This window comes from Daphnia pulicaria, chromosome 4 (genome assembly GCF_021234035.1).
Source record: "Daphnia pulicaria isolate SC F1-1A chromosome 4, SC_F0-13Bv2, whole genome shotgun sequence".
Classification (NCBI taxonomy): Eukaryota; Metazoa; Arthropoda; class Branchiopoda; order Diplostraca; family Daphniidae; genus Daphnia; species Daphnia pulicaria.
In genome coordinates, this window is record NC_060916.1 from 6,459,102 (window position 1) to 6,479,337 (window position 20,236).

A 20,236-nucleotide genomic window follows, 5' to 3' on the forward strand; every position below is an offset into this window, starting at 1 on the left:
TTTAGGCTTTTAAAACGGATACAATGTTCAAATAACATTAATCACCATTGTTTCTATATCTTGTTATCTCAACACACATGTATCCTAATTCAATTTGAATCTTAGTCAGCTGTTTTTTTTTCTTTTTATCAAAATGTGACTTTAGATCCACACGGGACTACAGTTTTTGGAATGGGAGAGCATAGAACCAAGTGAGTTTACAAAAGGGGGAACATTTGCGTCTGAATGTCGATTACCACAGCAGTTGGAACACGACGAGTTTGAACCGATAACTATCTTGGGTTTCCACGATACAAACACAGAGTCTGGCGATGGATATAACTTGTACCTCTCTGTCCTACAAATGGTTTATTCGCCAATTGGTATGATCAAAGGAAGATTAAGTAATCTAAACCAATCTGGCAAACAAAAAAGAGTCCGCTTAAAGAGATTGCTTCAACCACCACTAACCACTAAGTACCGTCCTTATACGTACTGCGCAAGAATATCAGCAAACTAAACTCAATAGAGTAGATTCTACCAATCTGTCTTGGACTATGGTGATTAAAATGCATCGACCGGGAATCGAACCCGGGCCGCCCGCGTAGCAGGCGAGCATTCTACCACTGAACCATCGATGCTTGCCCCACACGTATACTTCTTGATACAAATTGCACGACGACAACCCATCTATTGTAGCCGACTATCATGCCTAAGCTTGTTAGCTTTCATTACGGAAATCAAGGCTTGTGGCGATCAAAAGATCCAAGGAAATATAAAAAAATAACCTGATTAATCTGACTGACTCTTTCAAAAGACTAAATGTGTTCGTGTGATAATCAATCTTACCATCAGAATCTATTCCTTTATAAAAGACACCGTAGTTCCCAAAATATAACGATAGTAATTACATCGAAAATCAAGATTTCGTGGCGCAACGGTAGCGCGCCTGACTCCAGATCAGGAGGTTGCGTGTTCAAATCACGTCGAGATCAAGCAAAAATATTTCTTCTGAAGGTATGTTTAGGCTTTTAAAACGGATACAATGTTCAAATAACATTAATCACCATTGTTTCTATATCTTGTTATCTCAACACACATGTATCCTAATTCAATTTGAATCTTAGTCAGCTGTTTTTTTTTCTTTTTATCAAAATGTGACTTTAGATCTACACGGGACTACAGTTTTTGGAATGGGAGAGCATAGAACCAAGTGAGTTTACAAAAGGGGGAACATTTGCGTCTGAATGTCGATTACCACAGCAGTTGGAACACGACGAGTTTGAACCGATAACTATCTTGGGTTTCCACGATACAAACACAGAGTCTGGCGATGGATATAACTTGTACCTCTCTGTCCTACAAATGGTTTATTCGCCAATTGGTATGATCAAAGGAAGATTAAGTAATCTAAACCAATCTGGCAAACAAAAAAGAGTCCGCTTAAAGAGATTGCTTCAACCACCACTAACCACTAAGTACCGTCCTTATACGTACTGCGCAAGAATATCAGCAAACTAAACTCAATAGAGTAGATTCTACCAATCTGTCTTGGGCAATGGTGATTAAAATGCATCGACCGGGAATCGAACCCGGGCCGCCCGCGTGGCAGGCGAGCATTCTACCACTGAACTATCGATGCTTGCCCCTCACGTATACTTCTTGATACAAATTGCACGACGACAACCCATCTATTGTAGCCGACTATCATGCCTAAGCTTGTTAGCTTTCATTACGGAAATCAAGGCTTGTGGCGATCAAAAGATCCAAGGAAATATAAAAAAATAACCTGACTAATCTGACTGACTCTTTCAAAAGACTAAATGTGTTCGTGTGATAATCAATCTTACCATCAGAATCTATTCCTTTATAAAAGACACCGTAGTTCCCAAAATATAACGATAGTAATTACATCGAAAATCAAGATTTCGTGGCGCAACGGTAGCGCGCCTGACTCCAGATCAGGAGGTTGCGTGTTCAAATCACGTCGAGATCAAGCAAAAATATTTCTTCTGAAGGTATGTTTAGGCTTTTAAAACGGATACAACGTTCAAATAACATTAATCACCATTGTTTCTATATCTTGTTATCTCAACACACATGTATCCTAATTCAATTTGAATCTTAGTCAGCTTTTTTTTTTCTTTTTATCAAAATGTGACTTTAGATCTACACGGGACTACAGTGTTTGGAATGAAAGAGCATAGAACCAAGTGAGTTTACAAAAGGGGGAACATTTGCGTCTGAATGTCGATTACCACAGCAGTTGGAACACGACGAGTTTGAACCGATAACTATCTTGGGTTTCCACGATACAAACACAGAGTCTGGCGATGGATATAACTTGTACCTCTCTGTCCTACAAATGGTTTATTCGCCAATTGGTATGATCAAAGGAAGATTAAGTAATCTAAACCAATCTGGCAAACAAAAAAGAGTCCGCTTAAAGAGATTGCTTCAACCACCACTAACCACTAAGTACCGTCCTTATACGTACTGCGCAAGAATATCAGCAAACTAAACTTAATAGAGTAGATTCTACCAATCTGTCTTGGGCTATGGTGATTAAAATGCATCGACCGGGAATCGAACCCGGGCCGCCCACGTGGCAGGCGAGCATTCTACCACTGAACCATCGATGCTTGCCCCAAACGTATACTTCTTGATACAAGTTGCAACACGACAACCCATCTATTGTAGCCGACTATCATGCCTAAGCTTGTTAGCTTTCATTACGGAAATCAAGGCTTGTGGCGATCAAAAGATCCAAGGAAATATAAAAAAATAACCTGACTAATCTGACTGACTCTTTCAAAAGACTAAATGTGTTCGTGTGATAATCAATCTTACCATCAGAATCTATTCCTTTATAAAAGACACCGTAGTTCCCAAAATATAACGATAGTAATTACATCGAAAATCAAGATTTCGTGGCGCAACGGTAGCGCGCCTGACTCCAGATCAGGAGGTTGCGTGTTCAAATCACGTCGAGATCAAGCAAAAATATTTCTTCTGAAGGTATGTTTAGGCTTTTAAAACGGATACAATGTTCAAATAACATTAATCACCATTGTTTCTATATCTTGTTATCTCAACACACATGTATCCTAATTCAATTTGAATCTTAGTCAGCTGTTTTTTTTTCTTTTTATCAAAATGTGACTTTAGATCTACACGGGACTACAGTTTTTGGAATGGGAGAGCATAGAACCAAGTGAGTTTACAAAAGGAGGAACATTTGCGTCTGAATGTCGATTACCACAGCAGTTGGAACACGACGAGTTTGAACCGATAACTATCTTGGGTTTCCACGATACAAACACAGAGTCTGGCGATGGATATAACTTGTACCTCTCTGTCCTACAAATGGTTTATTCGCCAATTGGTATGATCAAAGGAAGATTAAGTAATCTAAACCAATCTGGCAAACAAAAAAGAGTCCGCTTAAAGAGATTGCTTCAACCACCACTAACCACTAAGTACCGTCCTTATACGTACTGCGCAAGAATATCAGCAAACTAAACTCAATAGAGTAGATTCTACCAATCTGTCTTGGGCTATGGTGATTTAAATGCATCGACCGGGAATCAAACCCGAGCCGCCCGCGTGGCAAGCGAGCATTCTACCACTGAACCATCGATGCTTGCCCCTCACGTATACTTCTTGATACAAATTGCACGACGACAACCCATCTATTGTAGCCGACTATCATGCCTAAGCTTGTTAGCTTTCATTACGGAAATCAAGGCTTGTGGCGATCAAAAGATCCAAGGAAATATAAAAAAATAACCTGACTAATCTGACTGACTCTTTCAAAAGACTAAATGTGTTCGTGTGATAATCAATCTTACCATCAGAATCTATTCCTTTATAAAAGACACCGTAGTTCCCAAAATATAACGATAGTAATTACATCGAAAATCAAGATTTCGTGGCGCAACGGTAGCGCGCCTGACTCCAGATCAGGAGGTTGCGTGTTCAAATCACGTCGAGATCAAGCAAAAATATTTCTTCTGAAGGTATGTTTAGGCTTTTAAAACGGATACAATGTTCAAATAACATTAATCACCATTGTTTCTATATCTTGTTATCTCAACACACATGTATCCTAATTCAATTTGAATCTTAGTCAGCTGTTTTTTTTTCTTTTTATCAAAATGTGACTTTAGATCTACACGGGACTACAGTTTTTGGAATGGGAGAGCATAGAACCAAGTGAGTTTACAAAAGGGGGAACATTTGCGTCTGAATGTCGATTACCACAGCAGTTGGAACACGACGAGTTTGAACCGATAACTATCTTGGGTTTCCACGATACAAACACAGAGTCTGGCGATGGATATAACTTGTACCTCTCTGTCCTACAAATGGTTTATTCGCCAATTGGTATGATCAAAGGAAGATTAAGTAATCTAAACCAATCTGGCAAACAAAAAAGAGTCCGCTTAAAGAGATTGCTTCAACCACCACTAACCACTAAGTACCGTCCTTATACGTACTGCGCAAGAATATCAGCAAACTAAACTCAATAGAGTAGATTCTACCAATCTGTCTTGGGCTATGGTGATTTAAATGCATCGACCGGGAATCGAACCCGGGCCGCCCGCGTGGCAGGCGAGCATTCTACCACTGAACCATCGATGCTTGCCCCACACGTATACTTCTTGATACAAATTGCACGACGACAACCCATCTATTGTAGCCGACTATCATGCCTAAGCTTGTTAGCTTTCATTACGGAAATCAAGGCTTGTGGCGATCAAAAGATCCAAGGAAATATAAAAAAATAACCTGACTAATCTGACTGACTCTTTCAAAAGACTAAATGTGTTCGTGTGATAATCAATCTTACCATCAGAATCTATTCCTTTATAAAAGACACCGTAGTTCCCAAAATATAACGATAGTAATTACATCGAAAATCAAGATTTCGTGGCGCAACGGTAGCGCGCCTGACTCCAGATCAGGAGGTTGCGTGTTCAAATCACGTCGAGATCAAGCAAAAATATTTCTTCTGAAGGTATGTTTAGGCTTTTAAAACGGATACAATGTTCAAATAACATTAATCACCATTGTTTCTATATCTTGTTATCTCAACACACATGTATCCTAATTCAATTTGAATCTTAGTCAGCTGTTTTTTTTTCTTTTTATCAAAATGTGACTTTAGATCTACACGGGACTACAGTTTTTGGAATGGGAGAGCATAGAACCAAGTGAGTTTACAAAAGGGGGAACATTTGCGTCTGAATGTCGATTACCACAGCAGTTGGAACACGACGAGTTTGAACCGATAACTATCTTGGGTTTCCACGATACAAACACAGAGTCTGGCGATGGATATAACTTGTACCTCTCTGTCCTACAAATGGTTTATTCGCCAATTGGTATGATCAAAGGAAGATTAAGTAATCTAAACCAATCTGGCAAACAAAAAAGAGTCCGCTTAAAGAGATTGCTTCAACCACCACTAACCACTAAGTACCGTCCTTATACGTACTGCGCAAGAATATCAGCAAACTAAACTCAATAGAGTAGATTCTACCAATCTGTCTTGGGCTATGGTGATTTAAATGCATCGACCGGGAATCGAACCCGGGCCGCCCGCGTGGCAGGCGAGCATTCTACCACTGAACCATCGATGCTTGCCCCACACGTATACTTCTTGATACAAATTGCACGACGACAACCCATCTATTGTAGCCGACTATCATGCCTTAGCTTGTTAGCTTTCATTACGGAAATCAAGGCTTGTGGCGATCAAAAGATCCAAGGAAATATAAAAAAATAACCTGACTAATCTGACTGACTCTTTCAAAAGACTAAATGTGTTCGTGTGATAATCAATCTTACCATCAGAATCTATTCCTTTATAAAAGACACCGTAGTTCCCAAAAAATAACGATAGTAATTACATCGAAAATCAAGATTTCGTGGCGCAACGGTAGCACGCCTGACTCCAGATCAGGAGGTTGCGTGTTCAAATCACGTCGAGATCAAGCAAAAGTATTTCTTGTGAAGGTATGTTTAGGCTTTTAAAACGGATACAACGTTCAAAAAACATTAATCACCATTGTTTCTATATCTTGTTATCTCAACACACATGTATCCTAATTCAATTTGAATCTTAGTCAGCTTTTTTTTTTCTTTTTATCAAAATGTGACTTTAGATCTACACGGGACTACAGTTTTTGGAATGGGAGAGCATAGAACCAAGTGAGTTTACAAAAGGGGGAACATTTGCGTCTGAATGTCGATTACCACAGCAGTTGGAACACGACGAGTTTGAACCGATAACTATCTTGGGTTTCCACGATACAAACACAGAGTCTGGCGATGGATATAACTTGTACCTCTCTGTCCTACAAATGGTTTATTCGCCAATTGGTATGATCAAAGGAAGATTAAGTAATCTAAACCAATCTGGCAAACAAAAAAGAGTCCGCTTAAAGAGATTGCTTCAACCACCACTAACCACTAAGTACCGTCCTTATACGTACTGCGCAAGAATATCAGCAAACTAAACTCAATAGAGTAGATTCTACCAATCTGTCTTGGGCAATGGTGATTAAAATGCATCGACCGGGAATCGAACCTTGGCCGCCCGCGTGGCAGGCGAGCATTCTACCACTGAAACATCGATGCTTGCCCCACACGTATACTTCTTGATACAAATTGCACGACGACAACCCATCTATTGTAGCCGACTATCATGCCTAAGCTTGTTAGCTTTCATTACGGAAATCAAGGCTTGTGGCGATCAAAAGATCCAAGGAAATATAAAAAAATAACCTGACTAATCTGACTGACTCTTTCAAAAGACTAAATGTGTTCGTGTGATAATCAATCTTACCATCAGAATCTATTCCTTTATAAAAGACACCGTAGTTCCCAAAATATAACGATAGTAATTACATCGAAAATCAAGATTTCGTGGCGCAACGGTAGCGCGCCTGACTCCAGATCAGGAGGTTGCGTGTTCAAATCACGTCGAGATCAAGCAAAAATATTTCTTCTGAAGGTATGTTTAGGCTTTTAAAACGGATACAACGTTCAAATAACATTAATCCCTGAGGTATATTTATATACGAAGGTCCTTTACAATATAGGGTGTGGGGTATAGGGGGTAGGGTAGTAGTAGCTAGTAGTGAAATTCAGAGGGTTTAATGTCCATTTAGTTATCCTTTATACGTTTTTTCCCTGAATGACCAATCGTCACCAAATTTTGTACATAATTCTGTCAAAATTTGATACATGGCGTAACGGGGTTTTCATTTGTTTTCATTACTGTTTTAAAAATTTAATTTGCGTACTTGTTACCTAGCTGGTTGCCGAATCCTAGGCAGTGAATTCGCTTTTTTTGCGTAACCTTCCAACTCTCAGTGCATGCTCAGCAGTGTAAACAAAAAGAAAAAAAAAGTTTGGATCTTCCCTAGCAAGACAAGTTTTCTGCTATGGGAGTGGAGAGTATTAATTATTTGATTTGGTTTTTATGTTCGATTTCGATTTCGTCTTTATTCTTCTTTTTACTTTGTATTTTCCCACTTTTATTTTTTTAACCCTTTTTGTTTTATTATTACCTCTTTTTGTTTACTATTTTTTATCTTGATTTTAATAAATTTGGTTGTCAGTTATATTTCTATGCCTCCTTTTTTAACAGTTAGTCATCAACCAAGCAGTTGAGGAACATTTTAAAAATGTTAGATTATATTCATTTTGAAGCTCTGGGTCATCTATCCCTTCTTCCTCTGTCCTCTTCTCGGTCATCAAGATCTTCTTGCGGTCGTGAAGAGTTACCACCGATCTTCCGCTTCCATTTACCTCCGATAGCTTATTAAGAGAAATATTTCAAAAATTACAAACTTAGTTTTCTTTTCCGACTTCCGACCGACGCAGCCTGGGTTGATGACCATTAGACCATCATTATTATATTAATAGAAGGGAAAAATGGGTATTATGATAGCTCGCTATCTATTAGCCAAGACTCATGTAATGCAAGATGTGACCGCATGATATAATTGTATTGTTACTATAGTAATAAGTGTTACTTTAACTTAATCTAAACATGAAGTGTGACGTGGGGTGGCGGGGCGAAGCCTCCGCCACACCTAAGTCGCACCACTCATAATATTATGAGTGGTGCGACTTCGAATATTACGAATATTATGTTAATATTGACAGATTATTAGTCAATTAGTTAATAAGAATCAATTGATTTAAGAGAATAAAGGGAAACAAAATTTTACAAACATAATAGTATGTATTTATCTACTATTTAACCTTGATTTTCTGTCTCTTTAACGTTTAAAAAATTCCCGAAGGACATTACCGAAGAAATCTTGTTGAAGTGAAGAAACTGTGTGTTATTATTAAATAATACTTCTTGAACTGCTTTAACGCAGATCAGTTTCCATAAGTTGATGAGAATTTCTTTCAAACTTTCAAAAGTCAGGCTGATACGTAGAAATATTTCGAGTGAGCTTATTTTTAAATTCAATAAACACATCAATGAAACAATTTAACTGAATAAACCCTATAATATTTCGTTCCTTATATTAGGTTTTATTTATCAGGGAGAATCCGGTGTTGAACCGGGGATATTTCGATCTGCAGTCGAATGCTCTACCACTGAGCTATACCCCCCATATATTTATATTTTACCCCGTATTTCTATTAGCCCTCCATTTTTATTAAGAGTAACTGACTCTGAAAAATCGATTGATCTTTTTTAAAAATTGGATTTCTTTTCTCTGATATTTCTCTAAGCGAAATGTCGATAATTGATGCCTATTTTTCATCAAGTGGCTTCATTTGGTCAGCTATATCCTGATTATATCGTTGGGGGACATAAACATGTTATGTTGATTTTGGCGAAAAAAATTTGTTGCCATCTTTATAAAGTTAATGTTTCCATAGTGTAGTGGTTACCACGTCGGCTTTACACGCTGAAGGTCCTCAGTTCGATCCTGGGTGGAAACAATTAAACAATTTTAATCCTTGTATGGAATTGCATTCCTTGTTTTACTTTTGCGACTAGTATACCTAGGCCCGTCCAAGGACGGCGAACCAGGCGGCTAGACATGTTCACCTAAGCGCACAGTACACATGGAGCAAAACGCCACTCGTATAATCCCACTGGCCAATTCCTTACTGCCCGGGACTTGTTTTTTTCATCCATTTATGGACTTGTACATCTTCCACCGTGAGCCAGTTGGTCTTTTGGGTTTTTTTTTTTACTTATTTTTTTTTCGTTGCAACCAAGTATCGGTGGAATTTGGGTTTATTTTTGGGACTTGTTTTTTTCCGAGTTTGGTTGTATTGTATTTAACACATTTCCCACGGTCTCGAGTTTCGGTGAAGTTTTCCACGGTTTTTTGTATCTTGAACACGTTTGGATCGTCAAACACCTCATTCTGATTCTCACCTCCTTCTTCCTCTCCTTCCTCATCTTCCCGTCTCACTTTTTCCCCTTCCACTTTATTTCTTCCCACTTTTTCCCCTCTTCCTCCCCTCTCTCATCCTTCCCCCTCTCTATCTTCCCTCCCTCACCATCCTCTCCCTCACCATCCCTTCCCTCACCTTCCCCTCCCTCACCATCCCCTCCCTCACCATCCCCACCCTCGCCATCCCCTCTCTGCACACTCTTCCCTATTGCTACCCTTCACTTTAGACTCACATGTATCTCGTACTTATCTCGATGAGGGCTTGAACAACGGGCCGTTGTATCCTGGATCCAATGCTCTAACCACTGAGCTATTGAGTTATATTATCAGTTAAACAGGGGGAAAAGTCATCAGCCACTTAAGTCAATTCGGATTTGCTCTAAATACCAATAAATATTAATCGCACGACGTAATTCTTTGGCCAGTAAGTATTTGCTCCTGTATTTTAATGAAACTTACAAAACTCAGCTTCGCATATCAAATTCGAATAACCACTTGAGAGGTAATAGTAAAATACATTATTGGTGGTGTATTGGTTAGAGTGTTCGCATAGCACATTCATGTCTTTAGGTTCAATACTCATAAATTGTTAAAATAAAAATTGACAAAGAGTTTGAAATAATTTACTTGGCTTTCAATCTGAATACCTCATAATTTCCTGTTTTCGTCTAAACATTCCTCATTGCCGGTTTGAACAACAGCCCATCGTTTCTTGAGTCCTGTTTTCTAACCAAATAGCTATTGAGATGTATTTGTGTATTTTCTTGGGAGGAAGTCATCGACATATATGAGGCAACATCGATAGTGAACAGTTGCGTTTGCAATAAATTGGTAGAATAATTCATCACCCGTCGTTAGCGAATTAGTTGCAATTACTCATGGCCCAACGTAAACAAATTTGTAGATATTATGTTTCACCCAACGTGTTCTGTAGAACACTTAAAATTTCCTGCCCGTTTTTTAACAGTTTAAAAGATTTAATTTCCTGCCCGTGGACAAATCATTTGCCAGTTTAACCAATGTCATTGAATCTCCGATACCTTGTGTTTGACCCGAAAAATTCCCTCGAATTCCTTCACCACGAGCTCTCGCGGCCGCGGGGGTGCCCCTTCGGGGGCCCCACCCCCGCGGGCTCGAGTCGCGGTGAAGGTATCCTCGGTTTTTGGTACCTTGAAAACGTTTCGCCCGTCGAACTCAGTTACGCATTTACCAGTTAAACCACTGCCATTAGATTTCTCATATATCAACTCATGGCACAGCGTATTTTGAAGGAATTTCAAAATTTCCTGCCCGTTAAGCGTGAGCTTGCGCTTAAATTTCCTGCCCGTGGACAAATCATTTGCCAGTTAAACCATTGTCATTGAATGTCTGATACCTTATGTTTCACCCGAAAAATTCCCTCGAATTCGTTCACCACGAGCTCTCGCGGCCGCGGGGGTGCCCCTTCGGGGGCCCCACCCCCGCGGGCTCGAGTCGCGGTGAAGGTGTCCTCGGTTTTTTGTACCTTGAACACGTTTCGCCCGTCAAACGCATTCTCACTTTTTACAACTATTCTTTGTAGCTACTTGTTAAGCGTGAGCCAAATCAGGAAAGTTAATCATCCCACTTGACTTTTAGCCCGTCGTGATTGACTTTTGTTGAATTATTTTCATCCCGTCGTGAGAAAATAAGGGTGAATTCTTTTCAGCCCGTCGTGAGCGGAATAGGGTGAATAATTTTAAGTTCGGCGTGAGCAACGTAGGGTGAATTATTTTCAGCCCGTCGTGAGCGAAATAGATTGAATTGTTTTCAGCCCGTCGTGAGCGAAATAGAGTGAATTCTTTTCAGCCCGTCGTGAGCAACTTAGGGTGAATTTTTTTCAGCCCGACGTGAGCGAAAAATAGTGAATAATTTTCAACTCGGCATGAACAACCACTATACGGTGACTACTCTTCAATGAGATCAACATTTAATTTAAATTGGTGGCGAAGTGGTTAGTGAGTTCGCTTACCATGCGTGAGTACTCAGGTTCAAATCCCGATCGACCCTCCCATTTCTAAATTAAAAATTGAACATTGCAAATTAATAATGATAAACAAAGCATTTGCCCAGGATCAAACCTTGGACCTCTCACATATTAGCCGAGCACACTATCCAATACACTATTAGAGAGATAAATCTGATAGAGGAAATTGGATGTAAAAATATGTCGTACAGATACGGTGCGTCACGTCGCGCTCACCTGTGTGAGGCAAGAGCTACGCGACGTGTGTAACGCGAGACGCCGAAATGTTTGAAACTACTCTTAAATGAGCCCAGTGAATAATATCAATTGGTGGTCAAGTGGTTAGCGAGTTCGCTTACCATGCGTGAGTTTTCAGGTTCAAATCCCGATAGACACCAATTTCTAAATTGAAAAAATTGTACATTGTAAATTAACAATTCATATTAGCGCCATGTACCGGGATCGAACCTCGGACCTCTCGCATGGTAGCAGTGCACGCTAACCAACACACCATGAGAGAGTTGGAATGCAATATAGGAAATTGGAAGTAAAAATATGTCCAAGACAAACGGCGCACGCCGCGCAACGAAATACGGGAGGCGCAACAACAAACAACCATCAGTCCAAATTCCAACTCGATATGAATATCAGTTCTGATAGTGTAGTGGTTAGAGTGTGTGCGACAATGCCATCCCAATCGGATGTGCGGCGGAAGCACCTCTCCGACCATGGTTCAAACCCCAAGTAGTACACTCGAATCTAATAGAGGACATCGACATATAACCGATGGAAAAAAAACCTACCCGACTACTAACAAATCCCCCCCCCCTGTCCCCAAAAAAAAAAAAAAAAAAAAAAAAAAACGCACACGGTTCGAGCACGTGTGTGTGTGTGTGGCGAGAAGGGCGCGCGCAAACGGACAAACGGTGAGGAAAGCTGACCTGTGTGTGTATCGCCTCGCTTACTCAATTCGAAACTTTCGCCACTGGTTGCGTCTCGCCGATACAGACAAACAACAAACGTACAAACAAACACACCGAATCACAGACAGGCCAAGGTCACTTAGACACGCCCGCGGTTTATAGAGCAGTCGAAGAGCAGTCGAAAAAATCACAGACAGGCCAAGGTCACTTAGACACGCCCGCGGTTTATAGAGCAGTCGAAAACAGTCGATAATAGCCAATATCTGGACTGATGTACTGCTATGTAAAATGTGTAATGGAAGGAGAGCGGTAGGAATCTTACACGCTAACTAGCTAGTCTGTATACTTAAAAGGGTGCCACTACTAAGTTGTATTTGTTTGGCCATCCGTCTGGTGTCATTTAAACGAAAAGCAGTCAAAACTTGCGCTTTTTTAACGCAACAATAACCGCTGTAGTTTTGACTTGATTACTGCAAAGTGGTAATGTTACATCACTAGAGATAAGTTTACAACTATGCAGTCTATCATCCTAGAACGCATTACATAAAAGGTAAAAAAATAAAATATAGCAATATAAATTATGTGTATCTTAGCAGTAAAACCTCATAACCACCGATGTAGTTATCACCAAAGTGCGAGCGATAATCCATGTGCATTTTACCATAACATGTTAGATATTATTGCATTACAACGTTTATTTGTAGGATCCTGGCTACCTCAGTCGAAACAGCATGAGACTCTTAAGTATTGATTGCAATTGTACACACGACCGGGGTTTTACATTTTTCGCTGAGATAATCGTACCTGGCTGGTTCTTTCTATATTGTGCGCAAATCTGCTACAGATACAGTAGTAATTCTATGGTGTGATTATTTTTTTGTCACTATATATTTGATGTAAATCATTAAATAAATGATATAAAAGTTTCCATTCAATCAGGAAAGCGTGCAGAAAACCTCAAGTTGTTTCATTTGATCATCTCAGTCATGTTCATCCGTCTTAAAAGGGGGCATCCAGGTTTGAACTGGGGACATTTCGATCTGCAGTCGAATGCTCTACCACTGAGCTATACCCCCATAAATGTCAACATGAGTTTACCTTTGACATTCTGGATTGTAACGTATTAATTTTGCGAAAAACCCTTAGCTTTTAATTTGTATTTCACACAGGATGCGCAAACAAAGAATCATTTGGTTAATTATTGAGTTTCTATCGAACAGGAGGCCAGTCAGATATTTCAGTTATTGAAGTGAAGAAACTGTGTGTTATTAAATAATACTTCTTGAACAGCTTTAACGCAGATCAGTTTCCAGAAGTTGATGAGAATTTCTTTCAAACTTTCAAAAGTCAGGCTGATACGTAGAAATATTTCGAGTGAGCTTATTTTAAATTCAATAAACACATCAATGAAACAATTTAACTGAATAAACCCAATAATATTTCGTTCCTTATATAAGGTTCAACTTAACAGGGGGCATCCGGTGTTGAACCGGAGACATTTCGATCTGCAGTTCAATGATCTACCACTGAGCTATACCCCCCATATATTTATAATTTACCCCGTATTTCTATTAGCCCTCCATTTTTATTAAGAGTAACTGACTCTGAAAAATCAATTGATCTTTTTTAAAAATTGGATTTCTTTTCTATGATATTTCTCGAAGCGAAATGTCGATAATTGATGCCTATTTTTCATCAAGTGGCTTCATTTGGTCAGCTATATCCTGATTATATCGTTGGGGGACATAAACATGTTATGTTGATTTTGGCGAAATAAATTTGTTGCCATCTTTATAAAGTTAATGTTTCCATAGTATAGTGGTTATCACGTCGACTCTACACGCTGAAGGTCCTCAGTTCGATCCTGGGTGGAAACATTTAAACAATTTTAATCCTTGTATGGAATTGCATTCCTTTTTTTACTTTTGCGATAATAGCCAATATCTGGACTGATGTACTGCTATGTAAAATGTGTAATGGAAGAAGAGCGGTAGGAATCTTACACGCTAACTAGCTAGTCTGTATACTTAAAAGGGTGCCATTACCAAGTTGTATTTGTTTGGCCATCCGTCTGGTGTCATTTAAACGAAAAGCAGTCAAAACTTGCGCTTTTTTAATGCAACAATAACCGCTGTAGTTTTGACTTGATTACTGCAAAGTGGTAATGTTACATCACTAGAGATAAGTTTACAACTATGCAGTCTATCATCCTAGAACGCATTACATAAAAAGTAAAAAAATAAAATATAGCAATATTACTTATGTGTATCTTAGCAGTAAAACCTCATAACCACCGATGTAGTTATCACCATAGTGCGAGCGATAATCCATGTGCATTTTACCATGACATATTATATATTATTGCATTACAACGCTGATTTGTATGAGTCTGGCTACCTCATTCGAAACAGTATGAGACTCTTAAGTATTGATTGCAATTGTACACACGACCGGGGTTTTACATTTTTCGCTGAGATAATCGTACCTGGCTGGTTCTTTCTATATTGTGCGCAAATCTGCTACAGATACAGTAGTAATTCTATGGTGTGATTATTGTTTTGTCACTATATATTTGATGTAAATCATTAAATAAATGATATAAAAGTTTCCATTCAATCAGGAAAGCGTGCAGAAAACCTCAAGTTATTTCATTTGATCATCTCAATCGTGATTATCCGTCTTACAAGGGGGCAACCAGGTTTGAACTAGGGACATTTCGATCTGCAGTCGAATTCTCTACCACTGAGCTATACCCCCATAAATGTCAACATGAGTTTACCTTTGACATTCTGGATTGTAACGTATTAATTTTGCGAAAAACCCTTAGCTTTTAATTTGTGTTTCACACAGGATGCGCAAACAAAGAATCATTTGGTTAATTATTGAGTTTCTATCGAACAGGAGGCCAGTCAGATATTTTAGTTATCCCTGAGGTATATTTATATACGAAGGTCCTTAACAATATAGGGTGTGGGGTATAGGGGGTAGGGTAGTAGTAGCTAGTAGTGAAATTCAGAGGGTTTAATGTCCATTTAGTTATCCTTTATACGTTTTTTCCCTGAATGACCAATCGTCACCAAATTTTGTACATAATTCTGTCAAAATTTGATACATGGCGTAACGGGGTTTTCATTTGTTTTCATTACTGTTTTAAAAATTTAATTTGCGTACTTGTTACCTAGCTGGTTGCCGAATCCTAGGCAGTGAATTCGCTTTTTTTGCGTAACCTTCCAACTGTCAGTGCATGCTCAGCAGTGTAAACAAAAAGAAAAAAAAAGTTTGGATCTTCCCTAGCAAGACAAGTTTTCTGCTATGGGAGTGGAGAGTATTAATTATTTGATTTGGTTTTTATGTTCGATTTCGATTTCGTCTTTATTCTTCTTTTTACTTTGTATTTTCCCACTTTTATTTTTTTAACCCTTTTTGTTTTATTATTACCTCTTTTTGTTTACTATTTTTTATCTTGATTTTAATAAATTTGGTTGTCAGTTATATTTCTATGCCTCCTTTTTTAACAGTTAGTCATCAACCAAGCAGTTGAGGAACATTTTAAAAATGTTAGATTATATTCATTTTGAAGCTCTTGGTCATCTATCCCTTCTTCCTCTGTCCTCTCCTCGGTCATCAAGATCTTCTTGCGGTCGTGAAGAGTTACCACCGATCTTCCGCTTCCATTTACCTCCGATAGCTTATTAAGAGAAATATTTCAAAAATTACAAACTTAGTTTTCCTTTCCGACTTGATCGAGATTCGTACCCCGAACCATGCGAATGGCAGCCTGGGTTGATGACCATTAGACCATCATTATTATATTACTAGAAGGGAAAAATGGGTATTATGATAGCTCGCTATCTATTAGCCAAGACTCATGTAATGCAAGATGTGACCGCATGATATGATTGTATTGTTACTATAGTAATAAGTGTTACTTTAACTTAATCTAAACATGAAGTGTGACGTGGGGTGGCGGGGCGAAGCCTCCGCCACACCTAAGTCGCACCACTCATAATATTATGAGTGGTGCGACTTCGAATATTACGAATATTATGTTAATATTGACAGATTATTAGTCAATTAGTTAATAAGAATCAATTGATTTAAGAGAATAAAGGGAAACAAAATTTTACAAACATAATAGTATGTATTTATCTACTATTTAACCTTGATTTTCTGTCTCTTTAACGTTTAAAAAATTCCCGAAGGACATTACCGAAGAAATCTTGTCCCTGAGGTATATTTATATACGAAGGTCCTTAACAATATAGGGTGTGGGGTATAGGGGGTAGGGTAGTAGTAGCTAGTAGTGAAATTCAGAGGGTTTAATGTCCATTTAGTGTTCCTTTATACGTTTCTTCCCTGAATGACCAATCGTCACCAAATTTTGTACATAATTCTGTCAAAATTTGATACATGGCGTAACGGGGTTTTCATTTGTTTTCATTACTGTTTTAAAAATTTAATTTGCGTACTTGTTACCTAGCTGGTTGCCAAATCCTAGGCAGTGAATTCGCTTTTTTTGCGTAACCTTCCAATTGTCAGTGCATGCTCAGCAGTGTAAACAAAAACAAAAAAAAAGTTTGGATCTTCCCTAGCAAGACAAGTTTTCTGCTACGGGAGTGGAGAGTATTTATTATTTGATTTTGTTTTTATGTTCGATTTCGATTTCGTCTTTATTCTTCTTTTTACTTTGTATTTTCCCATTATTACTTTTTTAAATCTTTTGTTTTATTATCACCTCTTTTTGTTTACTGTTTTTTGTCTTGATTTTAATAAATTTTTTGATCAAGTAAAATTTCTATTCCTCCTTTTTTTAACAGTTAGTCATCAACCAAGAAGTTGAGGAACATTTAAAAATGTTTGATTATACTCATTTTGAATCTCTGGGTCATCTCTCTCTTCTTCCCTTGTCCTCTTCACAGTCATCAAGATCTTCTGGTGGTCGTGAAGAGTTACCACCGATCTTCCACTTCCATTTACCTCCGAAAGCTTTTTAAGTGTAATTTTTCAAAAATTACAAATTTATTTTTCGAGATCGAGATTCGAACCCTAAACAATACGAGTAACAGCCCGAGTTGCTAACCATTAGACCAACAATGACATCTTTATATAAAGGAATGCGTGGCCCGGTTGGTGAGTACACCAAATAATGTAACAAAAGTCGAAGTAAAGCAATGGTAATATCGCTAGCGACGCTACCATCGGTATCGATTTCGGAACCGGTCGTAAAACAGTTAGGTTATATGCCTTAATTATAAAGATTTTTTCAGCGGTGGTTTAATCTAACTGCTATAAGAGCACATCCATTTCTTTGTAGTTAATATGTAACTAATAATTTTTCTAATTCCATGTTACTATAGTAATAAATATTGCTATAACTTAATCTAAACATGAAGTGCGACGTGGGGTGGCGGGGCGAATCCTCCGCCATTCATAATTCGCACCACTCATAATATTACAGATTATTTTTCAATTAGTTATAAAGAATCAATTATGGAAGATAATAAAGGGAAACAGAATTTTCCAAACGTTATAGTATGTATTAATCTACTATAACCTTGATTTTCTGTCTCTTTAACGTTTAAAAAAATTACCGAAGGACGTTACCGAAGGAATCTTGTCACCATTGTTTCTATATCTTGTTATCTCAACACACATGTATCCTGATTTAATTTGAATCTTAGTCAGCTGATTTTTTTCTTTTTATCAAAATGTGACTTTAGATCTACACGGGACTACAGTTTTTGGAATGGGAGAGCATAGAACCAAGTGAGTTTACAAAAGGGGAAACATTTGCGTCTGAATGTCGATTACCACAGCAGTTGGAACACGACGAGTTTGAACCGATAACTATCTTGGGTTTCCACGATACAAACACAGAGTCTGGCGATGGATATAACTTGTACCTCTCTGTCCTACAAATGGTTTATTCGCCAATTGGTATGATCAAAGGAAGATTAAGTAATCTAAACCAATCTGGCAAACAAAAAAGAGTCCACTTAAAGAGATTGCTTCAACCACCACTAACCACTAAGTACCGTCCTTATACGTACTGCGCAAGAATATCAGCAAACTAAACTCAATAGAGTAGATTCTACCAATCTGTCTTGGGCAATGGTGATTAAAATGCATCGACCGGGAATCGAACCCGGGCCGTCCGCGTGGCAGGCGAGCATTCTACCACTGAACCATCGATGCTTACCCCTCTCGTATACTTCTTGATACAAATTGCACGACGACAACCCATCTATTGTAGCCGACTATCATGCCTAAGCTTGTTAGCTTTCATTACGGAAATCAAGGCTTGTGGCGATCAAAAGATCCAAGGAAATATAAAAAAATAACCTAATTAATCTGACTGACTCTTTCAAAAGACTAAATGTGTTCGTGTGATAATCAATCTTACCATCAGAATCTATTCCTTTATAAAAGACACCGTAGTTCCCAAAATATAAAGATAGTAATAACATCGAAAACCAAGTTTTCGTGGCGCAACGGTAGCGCGCCTGACTCCAGATAAGGAGGTTGCGTGTTCAAATCACGTCGAGATCAAGCAAAAATATTTCTTCTGAAGGTATGTTTAGGATTTTAAAACGGATACAACATTCAAATAACATTATTCACCATTGTTTCTATATCTTGTTATCTCAACACACATGTATCCTAATTCAATTTGAATTGTAGTCAGCTGCTTTTTTTCTTTTTATCAAAATGTGACTTTAGATCTACACGGGACTACAGTTTTTGGAATGGGAGAGCATAGAACCAAGTGAGTTTACAAAAGGGGGAACATTTGCGTCTGAATGTCGATTACCACAGCAGTTGGAACACGACGAGTTTGAACCGATAACTATCTTGGGTTTCCACGATACAAACACAGAGTCTGGCGATGGGTGTAACTTGTACCTCTCTGTCCTACAAATGGTTTATTCGCCAATTGGTATGATCAAAGGAAGATTAAGTAATCTAAACCAATCTGGCAAACAAAAAAGAGTCCGCTTAAAGAGATTGCTTCAACCACCACTAACCACTAAGTACCGTCCTTATACGTACTGCGCAAGAATATCAGCAAACTAAACTCAATAGAGTAGATTCTACCAATCTGTCTTGGGCAATGGTGATTAAAATGCATCGACCGGGAATCGAACCCGGGCCGCCCGCGTTTTTTTTTTTTATATTTTAACGATTTATTGTCACGATTAAAATTTAAATTGCTTTACAGATACTTGGGGCATTTACGAGATTTGTGACATAAGTGACTTGCTGTGGCCAAGGAGAAACATTACAAAGAAAAAGAAACATTTCGAGACGGAAATGAAAGAGGACAAATGATTTTGGTGAAAAATGTGAAATTTAACAATAAGACATCTGGGGGGGGGGGATCCAAGAAATATTAACTGTAATGAGAGAACAATTTTGTATAAAGATAAGAAGAAATCTGTTGAGAATTTTGAGAGGGAATATTTATTGATTAGAAGGTGACATCTGGGGAGAATTTTTTGAATGAAGGAGGCTTGACCAGAGAGACTGTATTTCATTTATGGCTGGGGTGAGGTTTTGGCTGCGGGCGGTCCAGACGGTGATGATGTAGGATTGGATGAGTGCCAGTATTTTCTCTTTATTGGGGCCATTTCCAACGTCCCCATTGATTGTTGATTTTAGTGGTTTTTGACATACAAGTTTCGTTAGTTGAATTCGGAGCCATAAACTGATGTGAACTTTCTCAGAACATAGTAACATAAGATGGTCGTCAGTTTCTTGGCCGCCATTGCATAGAGGACATTGGTCATTTCTAGAAAGTCTGAGGCTTGTGAGGCGCATTTTGGTAGGGAGCTGATTATGGTTGAAATCCCAGACCAGTTCAGCGTTTCTTCCTTTCATTTTGGCCACCCAACGCCAGATGGAAGCCC

At 38.5% G+C, this 20,236-nt stretch overlaps 18 non-coding genes across 18 annotated transcripts; 9 read left to right on the forward strand and 9 right to left on the reverse strand.

Annotated features, from left to right (window-relative positions):
* Positions 1-549: 549 nt before the first annotated feature.
* On the reverse strand, positions 550-620 carry Trnas-gcu. The gene has a single exon. It is a non-coding gene; the product is annotated as a tRNA-Ser (tRNA).
* Positions 621-902: 282 nt separating this feature from the next.
* Trnaw-cca lies at positions 903-974 on the forward strand. The gene has a single exon. It is a non-coding gene; the product is annotated as a tRNA-Trp (tRNA).
* Positions 975-1,550: 576 nt separating this feature from the next.
* Trnag-gcc lies at positions 1,551-1,621 on the reverse strand. The gene has a single exon. It is a non-coding gene; the product is annotated as a tRNA-Gly (tRNA).
* Positions 1,622-1,903: 282 nt separating this feature from the next.
* On the forward strand, positions 1,904-1,975 carry Trnaw-cca. The gene has a single exon. It is a non-coding gene; the product is annotated as a tRNA-Trp (tRNA).
* A 575-nt stretch (positions 1,976-2,550) lies between these two features.
* On the reverse strand, positions 2,551-2,621 carry Trnag-gcc. Its single transcript has one exon. It is a non-coding gene; the product is annotated as a tRNA-Gly (tRNA).
* A 282-nt stretch (positions 2,622-2,903) lies between these two features.
* On the forward strand, positions 2,904-2,975 carry Trnaw-cca. The gene has a single exon. It is a non-coding gene; the product is annotated as a tRNA-Trp (tRNA).
* Positions 2,976-3,904: 929 nt separating this feature from the next.
* Trnaw-cca lies at positions 3,905-3,976 on the forward strand. The gene has a single exon. It is a non-coding gene; the product is annotated as a tRNA-Trp (tRNA).
* A 576-nt stretch (positions 3,977-4,552) lies between these two features.
* Trnag-gcc lies at positions 4,553-4,623 on the reverse strand. The gene has a single exon. It is a non-coding gene; the product is annotated as a tRNA-Gly (tRNA).
* A 282-nt stretch (positions 4,624-4,905) lies between these two features.
* On the forward strand, positions 4,906-4,977 carry Trnaw-cca. Its single transcript has one exon. It is a non-coding gene; the product is annotated as a tRNA-Trp (tRNA).
* A 576-nt stretch (positions 4,978-5,553) lies between these two features.
* Trnag-gcc lies at positions 5,554-5,624 on the reverse strand. Its single transcript has one exon. It is a non-coding gene; the product is annotated as a tRNA-Gly (tRNA).
* Positions 5,625-5,906: 282 nt separating this feature from the next.
* On the forward strand, positions 5,907-5,978 carry Trnaw-cca. Its single transcript has one exon. It is a non-coding gene; the product is annotated as a tRNA-Trp (tRNA).
* A 928-nt stretch (positions 5,979-6,906) lies between these two features.
* Positions 6,907-6,978, forward strand: Trnaw-cca. The gene has a single exon. It is a non-coding gene; the product is annotated as a tRNA-Trp (tRNA).
* A 1,572-nt stretch (positions 6,979-8,550) lies between these two features.
* Trnac-gca lies at positions 8,551-8,622 on the reverse strand. The gene has a single exon. It is a non-coding gene; the product is annotated as a tRNA-Cys (tRNA).
* Positions 8,623-8,885: 263 nt separating this feature from the next.
* Trnav-uac lies at positions 8,886-8,958 on the forward strand. The gene has a single exon. It is a non-coding gene; the product is annotated as a tRNA-Val (tRNA).
* Positions 8,959-13,333: 4,375 nt separating this feature from the next.
* On the reverse strand, positions 13,334-13,405 carry Trnac-gca. The gene has a single exon. It is a non-coding gene; the product is annotated as a tRNA-Cys (tRNA).
* Positions 13,406-15,014: 1,609 nt separating this feature from the next.
* Trnac-gca lies at positions 15,015-15,086 on the reverse strand. The gene has a single exon. It is a non-coding gene; the product is annotated as a tRNA-Cys (tRNA).
* A 3,367-nt stretch (positions 15,087-18,453) lies between these two features.
* On the reverse strand, positions 18,454-18,524 carry Trnag-gcc. The gene has a single exon. It is a non-coding gene; the product is annotated as a tRNA-Gly (tRNA).
* A 282-nt stretch (positions 18,525-18,806) lies between these two features.
* On the forward strand, positions 18,807-18,878 carry Trnaw-cca. The gene has a single exon. It is a non-coding gene; the product is annotated as a tRNA-Trp (tRNA).
* The last annotated feature ends 1,358 nt before the right edge of the window (positions 18,879-20,236 follow it).